The sequence below is a fragment of the Triticum dicoccoides genome, chromosome 5B, assembly GCF_002162155.2.
Source record: "Triticum dicoccoides isolate Atlit2015 ecotype Zavitan chromosome 5B, WEW_v2.0, whole genome shotgun sequence".
Lineage (NCBI taxonomy): Eukaryota > Viridiplantae > Streptophyta > Magnoliopsida > Poales > Poaceae > Triticum > Triticum dicoccoides.
In genome coordinates this window covers 458,088,308-458,107,532 of record NC_041389.1, presented here as the reverse complement: position 1 = coordinate 458,107,532, position 19,225 = coordinate 458,088,308, and positions in this window count along the sequence as shown.

Genomic DNA, 19,225 nt, shown 5'->3' with positions numbered 1-19,225 from the left:
AGAACTGGCCCCTGGTACTCCTACTAGTAGTAATACTCAAGTTGGAATTCCAATTGCACGGCACAACTTGTTAGGCAAAAAATTCGATACAGGGTGTAGGAAGCGGTTTGGGAATTTGCATGCCTTTCCAACCAGTGAGATACTCCGTACAAAGTACGATAGAGAAATAACCACAGACAAGGAAGCTAAAAGTAAACAATCAAACGAGCATTTTTGCATTTGTTTTGCATTGAATCGTTTCACAAGCTTGACTAGTGTTGTTTTTCTACTTTTACAAAAACCGCATCGTAATGTTAAAACGTGCATTTGCATGTACATAAGTAATAGTAGTACTCCCTCCGTCTAGGTGTATAAGTCTTCCCTCCTTCTTGGTCATGGTGCACAACCAAAGATGACTTATTGACCTGGACGGAGGGAGTAGCACAGTCTGCAAGCATATATCGAGAGAGACGTGTAGTGTGATAGTATATAGTAAAGTTTGTGCTATATGCACGTACTTGCAAAATGCGTACGAATATACAAGGTTTCCAAACTTTCCCTTTTACATACTTAATTAAGGACGCTAAAAATTCCTGAATGTTCGGGATTTATCATTTGCGTCCCAAAACTAATGAGATTGCCTTACGAAACAAAAATTATACTCCTCCTAAAAGCCACGGCGCTCGTAGGAGTGCTTGCGGCGCGCCACGAGTGCCCTGGTGCGCGGTCGTTTCCCTGCGTGCGGACACAACGCCTCTTCCTCAACCTTGCAACTTGCCAGGTGCTGATTGGCGGCTTGCTGGCGGGCTAGCGCGATCTCACTGGTGTGGTGATCCGGCGCCAACAGGTACTCCTCCTCGCTGGAAGCGTGCACCCGGTCCATGTACCGCCAAGCGTAGATGAGGCGCTTGGGCCCGACTGCACTCAGGGCGTCGGCACGGGCATCCTCCGCCACCCTCACGGCCCTCGCACGAGACTTCTGCCAAAGAGCCATTTGCCTGACTCTCTCGGATGCGACATACGCCTCCCAGGCAGCTTGTTCCGTAGTGCGCTTCTCTTCCTCGGCCTTCTTCTCCGCCTCTATTTTGGCGCGCTCTACTGGAGGCAAAGCCTCCCATAAGGTGACATCCATTTCTTTCCAAAGCTCCTCAAGGTAGGGGGGCTCGGCGGGCGGCGCGGCGTTCTCCGCGTAGCGGGGAGCCGAGGCGTCCTCTCACGCGCGTGCTGGTGAGATTGGGAACGGCGATGCGTCCACCTCGATGCGTTGCGGCGAGGAGCGGAACACCGACGCGTCCTCCTCGACTAGTGGTGGCAAGGAACAGAATGGCGACGCCTCGCGTTGCGGCGAGGAGCGGAACGCCGACGCGTCCTCCCCGACTAGTGGAGGCGAGGAACGGAATGGCGACGCATCGCGTAGCGGCGAGGAGTGGAACACCGACGCGTCCTCCTCGACTAGTGGCGGCGAGGAATGGAACTGCGATGCGTGACCGTCCACGCGGTGCAGCAAGTGGCTCCTAGGGCTTAGGAGGGGCAATGCCATGGTGGTCGACGTGAGAGGGAGGGGGGAGATAGCGATGAACATGAACGTGAGGGGAAGGAGATAGCGATGTCGTGGGAGGCGCAGTATTTATAGCAAGCAATGGCACACCTACGTAAGATATGGACTGAGCTGCACTGACTTAACTGCAGGTCCAGTTGCGTCACTGACATGTGGGCCAAACCCCTGTTGGGCCCATATGTCAGTGACCCAATGCACCTGCAGTTAAGTAACAACTACGTGGGCATATTTGTTGGAGTAAATTACGGGGGAGGGAAGGGGTGGAAATGTTGCTGGTCACAACGAATTGGACGAGCGTGGGGGAGGAGAGTCATGCATGCATATTTTTTCACACGGGGTGGAGTGGTTGGACCGCCGGAGGGAGAAGGAGAGTTTGGCAGGCATATTGTTTCCACACATGGAGAGGAAAAGATTTGGAGACGAGCGGGCTTCCTGCAGGTATGGGGAACGGTGCATAATAAGTCATCTTGCATGCTAGGCTAGGTATAGTCTCAAGTCATTAAAAACATACATGCTCCACACATGTTCATATTTCAAGGTGCACTAAAGTATTGCATGCGATGATTAAGGCTGGCCATAATGGTGGTATCTTAGCTGGTACCATGCACACGGGAATAGCAAACATGCTGATGTGGCAAAGAATTAAAGAAGAGAGGGGGGTTAGAGTAACTAGTGTTCATGCATGCATTGGTAAACACATTTTTTTTGAAGAACGACAGCATTAGTTGAGTACTTTTGCAGACTTCAAAAACTATTCCACCACCTCTACTATCTTGGTAAGAGTACGTTAATTTTTTTGAATCGAGCCCTTTAAACTAGAAGGGAGGTAGTGGTACTCTAATAGCTAACCTTGATGTGATGACAAGATAGTACATGGCACGCACCTGGACGGAGGAACTAGTCTGCATTTTGCATTTAAGTTTTATCTGAAGTCAATGTACCTCTACTTTCACCAGACTTATAGAAAAATGTATCAACATTCACAATGTCAAATCAATATTTTTACACTCATTATAAAACATAGTTCTTATACTCATTATAATCAGTATTGTAGGTATTGATATTTTTAGTATAAATTTGGCCAAACACTTTGCAAATGGTTGACAGGAGTAAAAAGGACCAGAGGGAGTATCATGCATGCGGAGTAGGCAAAAAAATGCTCATTTATAGCCGGTCGAAGTCTCAAAGGTCGCGACCGCGCAAGGGAGGCGAAGGTCGTGGGAGGCGCAACGGTTGACGGAATTAAGTGAAGTTACATCCACGCGCCGGCATGGCGTACGAACAGGCAGAAGCTATACCGTCAGGCCTACGATATGGGTCTAGTAGACATGACATTTAGTGGGTCCCGCATAGTTCTCGAGAACTCTTTGGGGGCTTGTAGCCGTTTATCCACTAGGCAAGCCAGCAACGCCACGCCGTTCGCATGCCCTACTCGTCCCCGTCTTCTACCTTACAATAGTTCGCTCTCAGTCGTCCCGTCCTTTCACATTAGTTTGCTCCCAGTTTTTTTTTGCGGATTACAACAGTTCAACTTCTCCTAACCCTCCTCCAAAATCCATGGCCTCCCAAATCTCCATGGTCGCTGCTGAGTACCAGGTTAGAGCCATCACCGGTGAGTTCATTGTCATCTACACACATGGATCCACGACGGTGAAAGAATGGCTTGCTCCCTTCCTACGCATGTTCAACAGTTCAACGGATGAGTGGGTCGTTGGGCTAGATGTTGAGAACACCATAGTCCTTGGACGAGAGAAGGATCTAAAGGTAGAGAGAGGAAGAAGCCATCCATGATCCAAGTTTGTGTACATAATTTTTGCTTGGTCTACCACATATGCCATGCCGATGTTGAGTGCCAGGATTTTAAGAACTTCCTCAAGGACAAAAGAGTGAAATTCGTTACTATAGACTTTAAGAACGACAGGGATGTCCTGCGTCAGATAGGTCTTGTTGTAGGCCAGCCCTTCAATCTCCAGAAGGCAAGCCTGGTGTCCTCCTCTCAACCTTCAATGCTAACCCTGGCAGCAGCCATGATTGATCCTTCGTACGCTAAACTGAAGAAACCTCATCACGAGTTTCATCATGCATGGGAGTCGAAGACATTAGATGAAGATCACAACTTGTATGCAGCAATGGATGCTTACCTTTGTTTAAATATCTACAAGGGTTGGGTGAAGAAGCAGAGCCCAGTGTCCGGTTCAAGCAAAGAAGCGTCGGTGAAGAGGAAGAGGAAGAGGGACGAGGACGAAGTCGAGGACGTGGACTCGGAATCCGAGTAGATGGCAGTGCCGTCGCTCATGCTGGTTCTACTGCAGTGTCAGGCGGACTAGTTGCTTAGTTTATTTTCAAGGGTGTGTTGCTCTGAGGCCCCAGCAGAACTATGTTTATGTTCTTTCTCGTTATTTGAACTCTTTAGTACGTACAGTAGTACTAGTACTATGTCTTACTACTGTTCTTCTTGCAGTTGGTACTACTGCTCGTATCTTCGTGTTCCTACTGTACTTAATATGTTCGTACTAGTAGTATAATTTGGGTTAGTCGATTTGTGAAAGAAGTTCGACGGAGCGAAGGAAGAAGATGGCAGAAGAGGTGGAAGAAGCCCTTCTAGCCATCCATGTTGCATCAAACGGATCACAAGAGTCGACTGACCCAAATTGCTCCTTCAGATTGCAGGATCCACGTGGCATTCAAGGTCTCGAAGGTAGATTCCATGTCTGCACCCGGTTTGCGGGCTCGACGCGTGCGCGACCGGCTTCCGCCGCGACAGCCACCATGCACGCCTCCTCCGCGCGGGTGGAGACAACAATGACACGCTAGTTCCTCCTCACCGGCGTGCTAGAGCACGCGCTCGTCCTCCTCTTTGTACGCTGTGTGCATAGACGCGGCTCCACCAGCTGCTCGTGTGCTTGGCAGCATGGCGGCATCGTGAGGAGGGACTGCAGACAACGTGAGCGGGCGAGCCTTCAGCTTCATGGCACAGGGATGGCGGCGACACGGCGCTGATGGGTGAGAAATTGTTGGCCGAAGCAGGCGGGCGCCAGCATGCGCAACGGCGGCGGCGGCATATTGACGAGTGCGCGTGTGGGAGCTTACTTTAGTTTTATATAAGGTTGGTCAAACTTAAAATAAAACCGTACTAGTACACGTAAACATTCGACTTAGGCAGCACTTTTATTAGTTAGTACCACAGCCGCGATACGGAATCATGTGCAAGCACATGAACCGCGGTCGCGCGGTCGATCGAATGGTGTGTCACCGTGTCATGCTCAAAGGACATCCACCGAACCTTTTTGTGTGTGTGAAAACAATCCTCGAATATTACTCAACTTTTTTTCCTGGGAAAGTTCTTGACGCTGCAATATTTCCATATATTTGAATTTAACTTCAGTTCGTGTTTATTTGGATTTGGATGTTTTAGGTGCACCCTAGTTTTTTTTAATACTGATTTTGTGTGTTTGACTGAGAGAGAACGTGTGTATGTGTCCATATGTGTGTTGTGGCGGAAGGGCAATGTGGAGACGGTGTGCGTGTGATACAGACATAGAGAGGTGTGAATGTGCAAATGATCATGCATGAGTGAGACGTAGATAGATGCTGATACATTGTGTATACATGATAGAACGGTCTTCTAGTTTACTTGTGTGTGTGTGAGAGAGAGAGAGAGAGGAGCATCCGTAACACAACAACCATCTCTCTCGATTCACCCGTCCCTTGCAGGATCGCATGAAAAACATGCATCAACGCGCACATTTTGACACCGTCACCCGTCGCCTGCCCACCTCAAGGCCCGCACAATCTCTTTGTGAATACCCATTTCTCTCCTTAGGTTTGTTTTCTCTCAATATCTGACACACACAGACACACACAGCACAACACACCCACACACCCTCCCCCGAGCACACAATTCATCCCCATCCAAGGTTATACGGCGACCACTCTCGCTTGTGCTTCTTTGCACCCCAACATGCACAACACCTCAATCTTCAAAGAGGGCATCGAGAAGATCGAAGACGGCGACCACACCACGCTAGAGAATGCGGGGCCATTTGGAAGCAGGGTGATGTGACGACGGCTGACTGACTCCTCCCCCCACCCTCTCCCTCTCTCGCACAAAATTACCAATCCCTCTCTCCCCCGTACAAAATTGTCAATCCCTCAACCCACAAGATCCTTCCCCTCTCGTCCATGTTTTTCCAGCTCTCTCATAAACATGTTGTCTCTTCTCCTTCCACGTATACAGAATCCGGATGCACACGCATCTCACGTATATTACATGTCTCCATCTTTCTCACAGACCTAACTTCTCCCTCTCTCTTTCTCTCTCTCTCTCTCTCTCTCTCTCTCTCTCTCTCTCTCTCTCTCTCTCTCTCTCTCTCTCTCTCTCTCTCTCTGTCTCGTTAGGTTTGTCTCCTACTCTCTCGTCCACATACATACAATCTTTCCCGCCCTATCTGCTCCATCTTCAAAAGCTCTCTCTGCACGTTTCATTCACACATTGGGATATGTCAAAATGTTGCTTCTATAATGGCTGATGTAGAGTTGTGGTTGTTTTTGTTGCATCCTACAAAGTAATAACTACGAAATGCATTTATATTCTCATTTGACTGGGATTATGTGAGTTTGAGCATGTTGTGAAGTACTATAGACCTTGTATACATCTTGGGAATCGACAATGATTGTAACTATTGAATTGTATAGACCATTACATTCGAAGTCAATAGCCTAATATATTTATTTCACAATTTCAACAAATGATTAGTTCACTACAAACTAAGAAAACAAATGTGTACTCCCTCCGTTTTTATTTAAGTCCGCGTATTAGCATTGGTCAAAGTCAAGTTTTGTAAACTCTCAGAAAGCTTATAACAAAAATATTAACATATACAACAACAAATAAATACCATTAGATTCATTATTGAATGTACTTTCACATCATACATATTTGTTATGGTAAATGTTTATATTTTCCTATAAACTTGGTCAAACTTTAGGAAGTTTGACTTCGGTCAAACCTAATATGCAGAGTTTACTACTACTACTCGCTAGGTGCTTAGCCGAATCACTCAACACGCCACACGGGGAGTCCAGTGTCACAAAATTTTGAGGTACGCGGGAAAATCTACCGCGGCCCTGATTCGAGCAGTGGGAAGTTACCATCATAGCCTTCGGAACAGGCCTACGGATGACGCTTGGTAGTGGGCTGTTTTCGTAACTTCAGGTTCATCCTACCCAACCAACCCCACCCCGGCACCCAGAGTAGTACACCTGAATACTCACCATTTTCTATCCCCACCGCAAAATAGACTTCTCCACGGCACCGCAGCCTTCGTGCTCCTCCCCTTTACATCGGCGCACTCGTCCACCGCAGCGTATCTGCCTCATCGACGACCTCATACGCCGCACTGGAGCTGGTCCACCGTCGTTGTCGTACATGGATCCTCTTCCCCGACATCGTCTTCCACGGTCTCGGATCTGCTTCCCGGAAGCCGACGCCAAGCGTAGAAGTACCACCGTCGTGGACAATGAACTGACTCCCGTTGCCGATGATGACTCACAGAGGCCACCGCAACCATCGTTCTCCTCCTCGATTGGTAATGTGTGTATTGAATCACTTAGCAGTACATGTGCAGTTCCAATTTTGTTCATACCTACCCTTCAAATTTCCTGGGTGCTATTGTTCCAGTAAAAGAAGTTGGTTATAGCCTCCATTGTCCAACACAATATCAGCTTGTAATTGTGCGTCGCTCCTGTATTGCGCTGTGCTTGGGTAGGTTTTTCATCTGCAACCAATAGTGTGGCAAATGATGGAAAGTTTTTTAGAACTAGCAAGATGCCCATCCGTTGCACGCATCAAGATGCATTTGTATGAGTTGTTTATCTTGTGGGAGAAAAGGATGAACGGGGGAAGGCCTTAATTGCAAATCTGGAGAGGGGTATGGGTATCTTTTTGCAAAATTCCCATTTGTTTCCTTCCTATCTGTTAGATATAAATCAGATGACCTATATTACAAGAAAAAAAGTATAGAGAAAAAAAAGTAGACAATAGAGAAGTAGAGATAAATATTAAATATTAAATATAAAACAAATATAACAGTAGAGAAGAGAGTAGAGATAGCAGAGACGTCAGGAAAGGATCACGCGCATGCGAGAAAAAGCGGCCAGGCGTGCGCTAGTTTTGGCACGCGGCGTCCGGCGCGCTTTATAAAATCCAACGCCCTCCCACCGCTCTGTGACTTGCCACCGCTCTCTCCCCGCTCTATGCCTCGCCACCGCTCTCTCCCTGCTCTTTCTCGCCTCGCCGCCGCCGCGCCACCATGCCGTTGTGTCGTCGGGAAATTTGGTGATACCACAGCGTCCGCGCGCGCCCCTCCGGCAGCTTCTCTGCCGAGATCCGGTTCCATGGGATGTGCCTCGGCCTCGGCAATTTCGACACCGCCAACGAGGCTACCCGCGCGTGTGGCACCTCATGTGGCATCATAGAACATTGAACTTCCCCAACGTGCCAACGCGGGAGCGGGCGCAGGAGCTCGCGCCTCTGCCGTGGCTTAGCACCGACGAGGATCGTCGCGACAACCAGACATGGAAGCACCATCTCGGCATTGCCGAGATGGATGAGGAAGCCATGGCGCTGTGGCGCCAACACTTCCCGCAGGACATCTTCAACGAGTGCGAGTTCTACGCGCAAAGGAGGGCGGAGAGGGATAAGAGGAGGGCGGAGCGAGCCGCCTATCGCGAGGACAAGCATAGGCGAAAAGTGGATGCTCAATTCAACATGAAGCTAGGAGCAGTGTCGCCCTAGGAATCCGACGATGATCGGTATCTTCACGCCTACAGTCAGACGTCGGAGGAGGACACCACCGAGGAGGAGTCGGACAACGAGGAGTAGTTGAATTATCTTTTTTTAATCTATCTATGCTGAGAACTATCCTCTACTCTCTAGTCTCTACTTCTCGATCTCAGCACTGTAAATGCTTTTTTAAAGCGCCGCGCGTTGCGATTCTGTTGGCGATGCTCTAACATGGCAGACGAGTGCTTTAATGTTGCCCACAAGATGCGCGAGTATTACTAGTAGTATATTTTTCTTGCCATGTTGAGATTTTAAAACCACGAGTGCGAACATGCAGACGAGCAATGAAGACCAAACACAGGATATTCGGGACATTTCAAGGAGCGTGGCAAGTTAAAGAGGAGTTGCACCGAACCTGTAAAACGAGCTTTGGTAAGTAACACCCTTTCAATTACTTTCGTTTAGCCTCGTGTTCTTCGATGTGTATATGTTGTAGTTTCTATTTCTTTTAAGCATGGTGTTCTTCGATGTGTAATAAGAAGAGTCTTAGTCGTCCTAATGCTTTCCTTTTCAGCTTGATGTAGGAAGTGGGTGTTCTCACCTTGTAGTCTGTTTTTATATTATTTGTTCCTTTTGAATTCACTTCTCCGAGTTATGTTTATCTGGCTTCTACTAAATGGATCTAGGTTGCTCTGAGTATTGATCTAAAAAAAAGTAACTTCATGTTAGGATGCAGTTCCTGCGAGGAGGGAAGTATGGTCAACCTCGAGATCATGTTTCCAAAATGAGGTTGGATTACACACAAGGTGTCAGTTCCCTAATGATGCTGGATTAGACACAAGGCGCAAATTCCCAGATGATGCTGGATTACACACAAACCAAGTGGAGTCGTCAGCTGTTCGTGTCCTCGTGGCATTAGTAAAGGTTGAAAAAAATGTGCAGCAACCCTTGAGAATGTAGCTGAGTTCCTGAAGAAGCAAAAAGAGCAATCAGATGCTCTCTTCACCCTAGCCAAAGAAGAGATGGAAGAAGCCAGAAATAAGCTAGCAGAGGTAGAGCAGGCTAGGCGTCTCCTGCTATCTAAAACTGTTGTCAATACAAAATTTCCTTCATAATAGGTAGGTTCAAATGTTTATCCAATCAGCATGACTATTGTGATGTCCGTGCATCTACTGATGTGGCACAAAATGTTTTTTTCGGGTCATGTAATAACAGCAATTACTTTCCAAACAATAACAGGCGAAGCATTGGACATGATATAGTTCACGCGCAAGCCTGACATTCCAAGTTCAACTTCCACATCAAACTCATGCTCATAGATATCTGCACATTCATACATAATGTCCACAACCATGATTCACTTCAAAGCCAAACAAATGTGAGGAGAGTTATAAATAAAGAAAAACCTCTACTAGTTCCTGCTATCAGTGCGAGCACAACAAGTCAAGACCATGTGTAAATTAATTATATTTTAGTCATTTTTGTGTTCTAAAATGCCTGCCGGCTCGCGGAAGGACGTGTTGCCGGCACATGCACCGGTTCAATGCCTGTGCTATGAGAGGTCGCATCCGTGTCAGAGCAATCACTCCCTCCAGTCCTTTTTTGTTTGGGTATAGCAAAATCTCGTTTTCCATTCACATTTTACAAGTAAAATTCGTGGACAAACTTTGACCCAAAGTACGATGAGGACTAGTAAACCAAAATGGAGGTAGTAGTTTTTTTAATCAAAGAAGGGTTTCCCCTTCCGTTTTTCATTACTAAAAATTAGCATCTAAATCTAAAGAATGGAGGTAGTAGTATTTGCCCTAGAACTACCATGTTCAACATCTCGCAACATAAACCCATACAACCATACGCCAAGGAGGTATGTAGTACTATGAATTACATTTTCGCTCCATACCCGTCGTTCTAAAAACTACTTACTACTTATAACGCGCCATTGAAAATCGGAACTCTTAACCCCGCTAAAAAAATGATATTTTAAACGTGGCTACTCGATCTGTGGCAACTGGCAAGCCACCGCGCTCCAAGTCGTTCACCTGTGGTCCCGACCATCAACTCCTACGGATCAAATTATCACGCGACCTGACTATTCCTACAAAGGTGCTCCACCACGTACCCGGTACCCACGAATGCAGCAATCGTGCACCTAGGGTTTTAGGGTTTATTTGTTAACGTCGCCTTTACTTAACACTCATGTGTGCGAGACAGCGAGAGTCCGACTACGTGCGTGCACCTCTTCTCTTCGTATATGTACTCCAACGTTTGTCTGGTGTCCAAAAAATTATAATAACTACTAGTAATGTGCCAATGCGTTGCCACACGATCAAAGTAGATTAATACATATTCACCGATTTGATAGAAAAAAAGTCTAGTTTTGAAATACGTATATCACTAAAAATATGTTATGTTTCACTCAAAATATATTCCTTTGGCAGTTTTGATGAGATAAGGGAGGAATGTTGTTGGTTTCAAGATTCGAGAAGTGGTATATGTCTAATTTCTACTCTTACTAGCAAGATGCATGTGCATTACATGGAACATCAAGATCTTGTGGGAGAAAAGGATGAACGAGGGAAGGCCTTATCTGCAAATGTGGTGAAGAGTGCGGGTAATTGCCATATTTTCCTTCCTATCCGTCAGATATAAATCGGGTGGCCTACATTGCAGGATGGCAGGCCCACCATCATCACCAACTCTATTTTTTATCCCTACTCTTATAAAAAGCATTGTCGGTGATGATCGTGTGCCTACCATCCTGCAATATAGGCCGTTCGATCTATATCTGACGGATAGGAAGGAAACTATGGCAATTTTGCAAAAAGATACCCACACCCCTCTCCACATTTGCAAATAAGATCTTCCCTCGTTCATTCTTTTCCCCCGCAAGATAAACTACTCATACAAATGCATCTTGATGTTCCGTGCAACGCATGGGCATCTTGCTAGTTGTTGCAAAAAGCCCATGTGTGTGAGAGAGAGAGGGAGAGTGGAGGAGGACGGAGTGCATGTGTGACAAAGACACAATGAGTGTGTGTGCGATAGGTATCAGCTTAAAATGAGGCGATAGTGTGTGTGTGCACGATCGAGAGGGCGTGTCTCAAGAAGGGAAGAAAAATCTACATAGATACAAGGAGCGGGAGAGAGACATGTATGCGATAGTGGAAGCACGAGTGTGTGGGTGTATAAACCTATCTAGAGGCTAGCTAGTCGATAAATTTTTGTGAGAGAAATACGAGTCGAGGTGCGAAAGCGAGAGTTCTATGTGTGTGTGAGAGAGACGGTAGTCGGGAAGGGGAGTGGAAGCAGGAGTTGTGTGTGTCTGTCTGTGTGAGAGAGAGAGGAGACGGCAGTCGGGGTTGTCTGATCGGTAAACAAATGAATAATGTCAGTCTGGGATGGAGACGAAAAGGAGACCACAACAAATGTTGTTTCTACAAGAGAGAGAGAGAGAGAGAGAGAGAGAGAGAGTAATTTTAGTGGTATGAGTCATATGTAGAGACATATAGGGTGTGTGAGAGAATCCCATAGAGAGAAAGACAAAGTGAAAGACGAGTGGAGACTGTGTGTGTGGCGGTGAAAAAGAAAGCTTAGGTACCGAGTGATACCAGAGAACAGTAGAGACGTCAGACATAATGAAAACCGTGTAATGTATAATGATAGGGAGAGTGTGACACTTCTCAAGGGAGACGTCAAGAAACCATATTTGCGAGGATAGGAGAAACATGAAGTGAGCGTGTGGGTGAGCTAGAGAAAAGAGAGTGATAGCTACCTGAAGGAGCATGCATGCGAGAGAGATGGGCGTGAAAGGAGTGAACAAAAAAGGGATTCAAATATTTGAATTCGAGATGATGATACATGTAATCCATACTTGAACCAAAATTGATCTATCAAACATGCATACTCATATGAATTCACGCACATCTATGTTATTTAATATGTAGATATTACTGATCCATACATTTTAGTAGAACATAATTTGGTTAAATTTTTTCGAATTCAACCTTAAGATTTTGAGATAGTTGTATTTGTAACTCATATTATACATATAAAGGAGCAGAATTCTTTGTTGTGCTTTTGAAAGTATATATAAAAAATGATGTATATAGAATGTAATTCCAATTGAAAATGGATCCCGCCCGAAAAAAATAGAATACAAACGGGATTCGAATTGAGTTGGCACGGTAAACATGCACTCTGCAAAATTTGAACGAAGCTGGGAAAGTCGCAGTAACCGCACGAAACCAAAATATGAGAGATGGAAATTATTATTGCCTATCCCTGCCACGCAAAGCCTATCTGCTAGGTTTCTATAGGTTTTGATAGGGGCAGGTTTGTAATTTCACCCAAACGTGACGTAACCGCCTCTCACCCGGATTCATACACGGTGGGCGCCAAAACACAGTGTGTCCTCGGCCAAAATCGACTCCCTCCCCGATTCATATTCATACACGGTGGGCGCCAAAAACAAACTCTCAGCGGAAATATTCGTTGTATGCGAGATTACCGTCCTATCCCCAACCGACTAATACTGCTGTGGTGTAGTAGAAATTTGAAACCGGGGCTAAGTTTATAAATTTCCTCGCATTTGAGACAAGTGCGCCCTGAATACATGGTTCCCCCCTTCCTCTCTACCTCCCTTTTCCCCATTCGTACTCCGTGGGAGCCAAAAGACCCTCTCCACCCCACCCTCCTCCGTCCGCCACCGTCTGCCACCCCATCCACCACCGTCCTCCTCCACCATGCCAGAGCTGATACCCCGATGCCGCCGTCCATTACAAGAGATCGACCTCTCTCATCCACGGCTTCGAACCGGGATCCTTGCATCCCGTCCTCTCGCTTCATCCCTGCCGTCATCCACCTTGCCGGCGCCGCTCCTACGAACGTCTTGTCCACCGCGCCCCGCCGCCACCGTCTACCCTCCTAGATCTGGTTCCATGCTGCCGACAGCCATCGCTACCGCAACACCGTCAAATTCTCAGGAGATTTGACCACGGTGCCGCACCAGAGGCGGTACTCTTTCGTATCTGCTCAACTTATTTATCGCAGCAAGAAAATAGATCGCAACTGCTTTACTCTGATTTCTTGTCTTGGTTGCGAAGTTGCCTTTGTCTGGTTTGCACCTTCAGTCCGCCATGGCACGCTCAACACTATACTCCCAATGCTTATGGTTTTCCCCTTTTATATTCCACACTAGTTAAATCATAGTAGACTAAATTTCAAAATTGGGCCAGTCGATTTTTCAGAGCTCGCCGGAGTTCATCGGTGCAAACGAAGGGGCTCGGGTGGTTGTGGGGCCTTGCCGAACGAAGAAAAATCGACGCGGGTGGGGGTTGGGGCGGGGGTGGGGGTGGGGGTGGCGGAGGAACACAAGCGGTGGGGGCCGGTGGTCCAGCCGGCGGCCCGTATGATGTTCTGTATGGGAAGAATCAGAGATGAGGAATAAGAAGGGTTAGGAGACGTAGGATCTTCATCCAACCTCCTGAAATGGTCGAGAGACAGCTGGGAGTTGCATTCTTAATGCGCTCTGGTTCATCATGTGTGGGCACTGCGCAACCAACATTTTATTATCCAAAATCTGCTTGCTCTTCTTTACCATGTTCCTCTTCCGTTCTTCTTTAATATATACTCTCTCCGTTCCTAAATACAAGTCTTTGTATAGATTCCACCATGGAATACATATGGAGCAAAATGAGTGAATCTACACTCTAAAATGTATCTGGATACATCTGTATGTGATCCATAGTGGAAATCTCTACCCTTATATTTTGGAACAGAGGGAGTATGATAGTAGTACAGTATGTTCCTTGTACTGAAGATGAGCCGGGACATTTGCAGTGTAGAGGTCTATACGGTCGGTTGTGATGGACACTTTGAGCCTCTTTGATTCGTAGGATTTTGTAAACATAGGAATAGGATTTGTAGTGACCTGCCCACTTGAATCCAATAAGAATAGCAAGGAAATGCGGGGAGCTATGTCGCCTTTGAGAGTTACACTGATATTAACAGTACCGCACCTTCAGTTGAAGAGAACTGGTATATGAAGCCTTTCTAGCCGTACCGGCAGTACTAGCACATATCAATCAGCAAGTTCCACTTTGCTGATTTTACTCTGATGCTTACGGTTTTCCCTGTTATATGTAAACTATGATCTGCGTAGCTGCTTTGTGTCGCACTAGCAGCAGTGCACTCTTGAAGCTAAACACTACAATGACTTACAAAATTGGCACCAAGGCATTGAGTGCCAATCTGGATGCAATGAAACTCATACGCTCCCCACTTGTTGATTCTTGTTCAGAATATGATCCTAATGACTATTCTAACCTCGAGGAGTCAAAGGCAGATGGTCTGTCCTCTTCACCCATCAAGGTGCCTGTTCTAATATGGCAAGGTTTTATTGATTGCGGGTATCTTGCATATGTTGTCTTGAATTTCTTCTACTTTGTTGCACCGCCATCTGCTTAGTTTACTCATCATATATGTCGGGATGCCATGCCCATCCATTATCAATACATATTCCATCTGTCATCATACCATGTTTTTTCACTCAAATGTTGTTCTTGTGCATCAGACATCAAAAAGGAAGAGGGTGATTGCCGAACCTGAAGGAGCGCCAGCAAAGTCCTTGAAAAATGTGGTGGTGCCAGAGAAATCAGACAGCACCCCACTTATATTGGTTGTACAACCAGTGACACAAAATGTAGGACCGACTCTAGCAGACTGTGCCCATACTTCACTGGCTACACCACTAGCCCCACCACACAGGACCTGCACTCCAGCAAAAGGTATACCGATTTCATTTGCCATAGCACTAGCCGTACCACAGAAAAATCCCACTCCAGCAAAAAGTACAACAAGTCCACCAGCCGAAGACCTATCCCAACTGCAGAGACAGCCAATTCCTGCAGATTGGAACCCCATTCCATTTATTCCCAGTTTACATGACAATGCTTTCAATGTAGTTAGGGACTACGTGCATACATTCCCATCATGGGAAGATTGTAGTGAAGACAAACACCATTTTCACATCTTCTTGTCCAACTTACGTGTAAGTGCTATTATTCATGGTTATTATTTTCATGTTTTCTGCTGATTGAACACATCAATGATTTACATTACATTGTTGTGACTAGGCGAGGGTCAATCTGGATAGTCATGATGAGCAAATCTTGCTTGTGCTTTTCAAGGAAGCATTGCAGCAGTATCGGTGTTACCTGAGGAAATCACACTTTGATGGCAAGTCTATAAACGAATTTCTGGTGAAGTCTCCTGTGCTAAATTTAGAAGACATTGAATGGAAAAACCTTGTTATGCACTAGTCTCGTTCCCAGGATGCGGTACTGTCTATGAAATCACATGAAAATTTGAATTTCTACTTTTCTGCATGTGCCTTACGGATCTTTTTTGCAGGAAATCTGCTCGAAGAAGAATTCCGGTTTGAAAAGAACGACAGGATATCGCAAATATGGTGCCCGCTACTTTGTTCTTGTTAGTACCTGTTGTCCTGTATCACCGTACTTGCATACATATCTGGTTCATTATGTGACAGCAGTATGCATGATAGCTTGCTTATAATTGTTCGCTCCAAATTATCTGATATGTATGAATGGTTACATTAGTGTAGAATATATCCAATGCCAATGTATTTTTAGCTCTGCATTGTTCTTGTAAGTACATGATGTCCATTATCAGTGTACTTATAATTACAGGTAGTTGTTCATGTACCATCACTCTGCTGCTTATTTTCCTTTGCCCTCCATTTTCTACACATCAGATCTATATTTACTCTTACCAAAAGGTTGGTACTGAAGAAGTTTAGCTGTGCATTGCTCTTAGTTGTACCTTTTGCCTGTATCGCTGCACTTACACTTATAGCTACTTGGTTAAGTAGCATCACTCTTCATCTTATTTTAAATATTCTCCATTTTTCATATATTATCACATCTATATTTACTCTTAACAAAATGTAGAATAAAGGCAATGCTTATGAAGAAGATTTTGTGGTAAACTTCTTGAAATGCCCCCCCCCCATCAGCATGGACAAGGCCTTTATAGAGCCTGTCTTCACCAATAATGTAAGTTTCTCCTTCTCAAGCCTTCAAACTTTGTTGTATATATTTGGTTAGGCATGACTGCAATAGCTGTTTATTTTTGGTGTTTGCATCAAATTGCATGTTTAAAGTTTATTATGTAGTTCATAAACAAAAGTTTGTCCTTCTCAATTTAAGTTTTTAGTTGTACAACCAAGTTCCTTCTTCATACCATGTAAATTAAACTATATAGAGCAAGTGATCTTCTTTTGCATTGCATGTATGCTTCTGTTCTTCATCCGTAATCCAGTGGTGTGGTGAACCTACCCACTACAACACAATGTCATATTCTGCAATGTCTTAACTATGAACAATGTCATATCATTCTACTATTATTTAAACCCTCTCTTTATTTGCCAATCTGAAATGGCATAAATTGACATCACACTAACCATTGATACTTATGAGTTCTTGATCTGTAATACAGTGGAGTTGTGAAGCTGCCAACTCCTTCACAATGTCATTTCCTGCCATGTCTTGACATGAACAATACCATATTGTCTTAATGCAATTTTAAACTATGTCGCTTTATTCATCAGTAAGAAATGTGATGAATTGTCGGCACTGATACTTTTATGTGAAAAACCTATCATCTGTCTGCTTGTTTATCTTTCAGAGTGAGGAAGATATAAGTGTTGAACAAGCACAGTCTCATCATCTTGCTCAGCTGCTTGCGCTGCAGCTCCCCAGCAGGGCTAACCTTTCTTGAACTCTATTGAAGTGTTGTCGGTTTTATATATTATTTTGTCGGCGTGTTTATTTGCACCGGTGGAAATCTTTGATGCCCAGTGTATGTAATATGTTGTCTGCTTGTGCTTTATTATCATAGTGGCGAACTTTGATGCCCAATGGGTGCAATATGCCATAATTTCTTTATTGTATAGTCTAGGTTTTTTCTTATTCACGATGCTGCAGTTATTTTACTGCATATATATCCTGTCTTCGCAGTAAACTGGCCAAATCGTAAAATTACGGTACATAATCGGGCCGTCATGCAATCACGATGTAGGTTGGGCTTGAAACGTGTCGAACAGCTCATGGGCTGGCAGCAGCCCGAAATGGACCCCGACCCATGATTGTGCGAATCAAATCACGAGCTTTTAACAGGCCAAAATTGTCTTGGTCCTTGTTTGGCCCAATCAGATATCGGCTGCGAGCAGGCCGGATGCAAACATTAATATAGGGCCAAAATGTTAAACGGGTCCTTAACAGGCCGAAAATAATATCAGGCCGAATTACTAAATGGGCCTTTAGTAAGTGTGCCCAAAAGCATAGCGTCCAGTTGACGGGCTGAATCTGATATGGGTCATAATTGAGCCCAAAGCCTCTTAAAGGGCCGGACCTGATCTGGGCCGTAATTTGGCCCAGAACGTGGTAGGCTTTCAACGGGCCGGATCTCATATGGGCCATTATTAGGCCCAGAACGTGGCAGGCCATTAATGGACCGGATCAAATATGGGCTGGCATTTGGCCCAAAACATAGCAGGCAGTTAATGGGCCGGCCTACTAGAGTCCTCAAAATCTTGTGGGCCTACAGCTGGGCCGGCCCAGTAATGTCGGTGAAATCTTGTGGGCCTTTAGATGGACCGGCCCATTATGAGCCACAAGAATCTTGTGGGCCTTTACCTGGGCCGGCCCATTATGGCACACAAAAAACTTGTGGGCCTTTACCTGGGCTGGCCCATTATGGCCCGCAAAATCTTGTGGGCCTTTAGCTGGGCCAGCCCATTATGGTCCACAAAATCTTGTGGGCCTTTAGCTGGGCTGGCCCATTATGGTCCGCAAAATCTTGTGGGCCTTTATTTGGGCCGGCCTATTTAAACTTGATGGGCCGGTCCACGTGTCAACATATCATAAGCACGTCTTGCCCATTGGATGAGTGACACCTGTGCCAACGCGGACCTGGCACGTGTCTCCTCCAGCCAATGATGATTTTACACATGGAAAATCCCCATTGGTCGGGGCTGTGAACGGGTTATCGGATCCAAAACCCAACCCGATAGCTTAACGGCGTTCCGTTACGGTGGTTGCCACGTGTGGGTCACCCTTGACGAAAGCACTTCTGGGACGCGCGATTTATCGTCATGGAAGTGGACACTTTCGTGATGATAATTTTGGTAATGTCATGGAACACTTCTATGACAGCACAGGTATGACTATCTTGATTCTGTCATAAAATCGTCATGGATGTACATGCATGACAAAAAACGCGACCTACTGTGACAAACACGTATCATCATGGAAGTGTATTTTTTCTTAGTGTTGATTGGTGCGCCAGTGATGTCGTCCTGCCACACCACGGACGGCTTAAAGAGCCGCTCGAGGAAAGTGTTTTTGGGAATCGGGTCATGCTTGGAGCCAATACGGGCAAGGACGTCTGCTGCTTGATTGTTGTCTGTAGCGATATGGTGGAATTCTAGGCCCTCAAATCGGGTCGATATCCGGAGAACCGCGTTTCTGTATTGGGGTCCTTGGCGTCGAATTCACCGTTGACTTGAGAAACCACTAGGTTTGAATCTCCCCTTACCTCAAGGCGTTGCACTCCCATTGACGTGGCCATACGAAGACCATGTAGTAGCGCTTCGTATTCGGCTGTGTTGTTGGAGCCCATGTACATTATTTGTAGGACATACCAAACAGTGTCGCCTGTAGGGGAGATTAGGATGACCCCAGCTCCCAGTCCGGCTAACATTTTTGAGCCGTCGAAATACATTGTCCAGTGCAAATATGTACTGTACTCCAGGGGTAGTTCAGCTTCGGTCCATTCAGCTAGGAAATCGGCCAGCACCTGAGATTTAATAGCTCGGCATGGTT